Consider the following 5,606-nt stretch of genomic DNA (forward strand, 5'->3'; position numbering starts at 1 on the left):
AATTAAAGGAAAACCATTTTGTGTTTTTTTTTTTTTTTTTTTTTTTTTTTTTTTGGTGTGTGTCACAAATAAGGTGAGTTATTGCTCTGAAACGGCCGTTTTAATCAATAATGATTAGCTTGTGTTTTTCTGGCGCTAATTTTCACCTTCATGTGGAGTGGTTTCTATCCTGTGGGCTGAGGCCACCACAACGGTCTGCAAATTAAAGAGCGTGTGATGCCGGGCTTTCCCCTTATTTTCGGTGTTAAATTATAATTTGTGCATCGAAACGTTTTAAGAGGAGTCACGTTTTCAAGCAATGCTTGTTATTTTCTGTCTAATTTTCCTGTTTTTCCTCCGTGGAAATCACCACGCATCACCGGCCCATCTTGTTTGCAACCTTTTCAGGCGCACAGGCAGGCCGGAGTCAACGGTTGCGGGACGTCTGCAGGTCGTAAGTCCATCCGGGTCATAGCAAAAACACACGAGTCGGCACTGGCGAGTGTAATTGGGAGTCTAGATGCCTTCAGTTCAAAGGAGGTGAGCGGCACAGCGTCACCTTCCTAAAATAATGGTATAGGTTATTTTTGGCCAAAAGATGATCTGGGCAAAAAAAGAAAAAGAAAAAGGAAGACGTGGTCCATTATTTTAGAAAAGTGAGTATATGCTTTTGACTAAAACACTAGATGGATGTCTTGATTACAAGATGGAAATATCGTCGTCCAGGAACAAAAATAGCCTAAATTGCTAGCAGGTGATTTCTGGTATTTTCCTGTCATGTAAAATGTTACTTTATAACATGATAGATCCCAATACAACACAATATGATAGAATATGCTATACACATATAAAATAAGACATACAATGCAACTTGATTCATTACAATCCATCAAAAAACATATCAATGCGATGGTTAGGGTTGTGATGAGGCCTCGTGCCACGAGATCTTAAAATTTCTTGTTCGTCGTGAAACGGTCTGGAAACATTTAGCTGCTATAATCAGTTTGACTTTAAGTGAGCTTTGAGGACACCCCAGCTGCATTTAAATAGTTTCTATGGCAACACCGTGCGCACCCAGTAGAAACTATAAGCGGCAGGAGAGTCACAGACAACACAAATTTAGACATGGCCTGTAACTAACATGAGTACCATCCACAGGCACCTGCCGAACCTCTGCAGTCACACCAGTGAAAGATTAAAAAAGTAAAAGAAGTACAGCAATTATAAGATGTTTTTGCTGTGGGTTACCTGATGTCTAAGTTTCTCTCTGTTGTCCTTCCTACCCAAGCTGGTCTTGGTGTAACACTGGTCATGCAACACATCTCCAATTGCAATGGTTGACCAATAATGCCAGATTGTTGTATAGTAGCTTGGACATTTCCATCACGAACTCATGGAAATACAGTTAGGGAAGGATGGAACAAAAGCGACTCGTTTCAAGAGTCTTCAGATGAAAACCTCTCCTCTCCAAAACAGAATGTATCAGCACATCTGAGGTTTACCGCATTACACCTGAATGAGCCAGGAGACAGCAGGAACAATGTCATTTGAACAGAAAGCCTAAAGATGCTTGGTCATACGCACAATGCAAGGGTTGATGAAAAACAAACATGGCATTTCAGCACAAACATCTCCCAGCATGGAGGTGGAGGTGTGATGATCAGAGTCATGAAGGTGTTATCTCCTCTGCATGCTAAAGTTTTGTTATGAGGTCATCAGTTCAACACCTAAAGCTTCAGCTAAAGTTTGGTGAATAAGGAAATGTTCAGCTGCACCAAAAGTCTTATCACAAGGATTTACTTTTTTCAAACAAAGCTTTTCCATTTGGTTTCATCTTTGTTTGATCAATGATCACGCGGAGTCTGTTGTGTGTTATTGTACACAAGCTGGAAGAGGGTGTAATTTCTTTTTGCTATGAGGCAGTTCTTGCATAAAGGGCGTCCTGGGTGAGTCTGGGTGAGACTTTCCTTCTGCAAGAAGCCTAATCTGCAAAACACCTAACTGAATAGAAACACAAAGACATAAAACTTTTATTGATCTAATATTAATTGATTTAGAGAGGCTAACAATTTTCAAACTTGTCTGGATCTAAAATAATGTTTTTTTAATCTTAAACTGGGTTTTTCAGTAATATGAATTTGAGCAGTTGAATTTGAGTTTAGATTTTGAATTACAGATTGACAAATCCAGTCCAGACTCCTTAAAAACAGAATAAATGATGTTTAATAGGCTGCACCACCAGGCATAAGTGGTACACAGCAACATTTTCTTACAGTACTGATTGAACATGAAAAGAAACAATATAGCCAAGTCATTAAGTGAGCAATTTAAGATAACTTTGTATTTATTACAATTTCTTTCACTCTTTTGTTGCCCCTAGACTGTGGCGCCCTGAGCAGCAACTGGGTATTGAGAACCTCTGCTGCTTTAAACCTCCTCATTAAATGTCTACGGAAGCCAATTAGTGCCAAACCACAAGCCAGTACTGATAATGCAGCACAAATGTCAGAAATAAACACTCCTCACTGTTGTTGTTCTTCCTCCTCCTCATCCTCATCTTCGTCTTGACAGTGTTTTGTCACTTTGCTTCTCAGAGCAGACAGGGATCAATACCTCAGCTGTTAGTGAGATCTCTAGTGTGTGAAACCACAGCCAGCTCGAGCATCTACTCACTGCTCTGTGGCTGATTTCACGTCAGTATTTATTATTGTCATCTTCACAACCAGGCGGCCATGATAGACACGTCCTGAAGAGTTTCTCACAGCTTTTAAACCAGGAGATTAACAGCTGTCCATCAAGCAAACACTCATCTATATATGTTTATATGTAGCTAGGCGACATTTCAGTCACCACCCAGTACCTCGGAGCACAATGTTATCTTTTTACCTGTGTTTCCAAGTCAAAACATAAACACTAATAATTAATGTAATCAATGTTATTTGTCTATAAATTTTATAGAAATTGTGATATACGGTGGACAGGCCTCAACCTTGTAATAACATGAAAAGGGGCATCTGTCTTTATCGTCAACACTCCATTCCTTATTTTAAGCTTAATAGGTTTGTTTTATAAAACGTCACTCTTATCCATGTAACGCTACGACAGTTGTCAGCTTACAAGAAGCATCTCTGTTGACTGGGAACCTGAGCAGATAGCCTGACTAACTAACTTGCTAATATCTGCTGGGTATGTTTTGACAAGTTGAACAAAACATCTATGCAATATCTTGAGCAATAACCTCTTGAAAACGATTAAATTAAGCTGGAATTTATTCTGAATTCTGTGTCATAATCAAAATAATGTGGTAGATATAATTTCATATTCAGTCCTATGTTTAGTTTTTTTATTGTAAATAAAAGGGATTTTACATTTGTGTTTTTAATTTTTCACACGTTACTGAAGGCGAGGCCAGAATCCGTCTATCTCTATCTAGCTCCATCCTACCATCACTACTGAACAAGACACAAAGTCACCAAAACTCCCCTGCGGGAGCTAAAGACTCTTGTATTAGAGTCATCACCTTCTGGAAAAAAAACACCCAACTAACATGCAGTAAAGTCCTCAGAAGATGAAATCTCCCAGTCATTTTCCCTGCTTCCCAAAACATCCTCTTCATGAGGCTTTGTTTACAACAACAGAGTTTCTTCAGTCAGAGGCTTGTTCAAAAACCGCCGTAACACAGACTGCTTCAGGGATACCATCCCTGCCCACAGCCATCAACGTTCACAACAACCCTTTGAAGAAAATTGGATGAGTTACAACCACATTTAATTTCCCCTTGAGGGATTAACAAAGGGGTTTTTTGAATTTGAATGGAACTGAGTCCGGTTTTGTAAAGTACGCTTCTGATTTTTGTAGGTCCTATTCTGTTGTTGTGAAAGAGCTAAGTGGATCCTGGAGTTTGTAATTTTACCTGATGAGTGATAAATGGAGATGTTTGTGTGTTTTTCTATCTTAAAAAAAAAAAAGTCATGTTTCACTCACTTCATCATTTGTAAGCCGACCCTGATGTTTATCCGGGGGGTGAGGGGAGTTGTTTGTGATATATCTAACATTTAATGCATGAAATTAGGGCTAACTAATTACAAACCCGCGTAAACATCGCTTGTTTGCAACTCGCGAAACTAAGTAGCAATTTTAGCAGGGTTGTCGCCTCCTGCGACCTCATTAATTCATGGAAACGTGCAATATCATGACAAAACGCCGTCGTTATGGCTTCCAAGGAGCCGGCTTGGGTTTCGCTGGAGACCATTTTCTGTCTGCATTAAGCTGTTAGGAGGAAACTCAGCACTGTACACATCTCAGGCTCGCCCTTTCAGCAAATGACTGAGGTGCTGTTTATTTTCCAGCCTGTCTTTGTTTTGTTACTTTAAGCACCATGTCTGTCAGCCGTAGTGTAATTATATGGAGACAGAGGCGCAGGAGGGGAGGGGGACGGAGACAGCCTTCCTTTTCAGTGGCTGTGAGCCACAACCAGCACAGCCTGAAGCTGCTTGCCTTTTTGAAAAGCAGCCAAGAGACTCTTCAGCTCCCATTAAACCCTTTAGATCACCCAAAGAGTTTTCTTTTCTTCTAATTCACCTCGCAGTTTTCATAAGAACCGATCTGAACTGAGAGGAAGAGGATAAAGTGCGCATGGCAAACACAAGAGCTATAGCCGGCGTGTGATTTATGAGAGAAATCAGGCTCTCGCGCGAAGCTTGGCTTCAATAATTACCTGTCAGGTCTTAAATTGTCCATCACTGAACTTTTTAATAACTTGTGAAACATTTACAAACATTTCTGGCAATTATGCAGATCTGCCTTAAGGCACGTTAGTCCAGTCCGGCTCCAACACACTGCGAGTCTCTGAAAAAATAAAAAATAAAAAATATATATATATATATATATATATATATGAGAGATGGTATCTACTGCACATCAAGCAGTTGTTGTTAATTACTGCCCCTAGAAAAGAGAGCTGTGAGCCGCGTTGCTGCCGCGTCTGAAGCTGAGGACCTTTGAGTACTGAATCACTGTAAATAAATGGTTTTGTTGAAATAGAAAATGTCATTTTTGTTAGATGAGAGATTATGAAATTGTTTGCTGCATAAAATACAATTTCAAAGCAGGTTTACAAGGATCTGGACTGACAGAATGTGCATGTGTAAATGTGCTCGATTAACTCATCACCAACAAGTGTGACTTCCTCTATAAAAGCAGGAGCTTAGGCATTTTGCTGACGTGGAGCATAATTTATGAGTTTGTTCAATTGTAAAAACTGGTCCGTGGAAAGCTTCAGATACCGCACTCATAACTTTCACATCATTTTATAACCACAAAGTTCAAAATGCCAGTCTGTGTTGGCATTTTGCAACGTCAGACCAAAAATTGATACAAGATGAGACAGATGCACATTTTTACTGGATTCAGGTCTCGACTTTGAGAGGCTAATTCTAATCCAGCAGTATGTTTTGGGTCAATGTCCTGCTGCTTTCTTGTAAAGTTAAAATGAGCCTCTTGGTTGCTTTTCTGATAATGAAATAACATTTTGTACAGCTTTGATCTATTCACCCATCACTTGTCTGAAAAAGGCAGCTATTTTCACTTAATTTCATGTAGGGGGATCAGAGTAAAATGTGTAAAAA

This window comes from Poecilia latipinna, unplaced genomic scaffold (genome assembly GCF_001443285.1).
Source record: "Poecilia latipinna isolate Pla-1442-1.1 unplaced genomic scaffold, P_latipinna-1.0 Scaffold1113, whole genome shotgun sequence".
Taxonomy (NCBI): domain Eukaryota; kingdom Metazoa; phylum Chordata; class Actinopteri; order Cyprinodontiformes; family Poeciliidae; genus Poecilia; species Poecilia latipinna.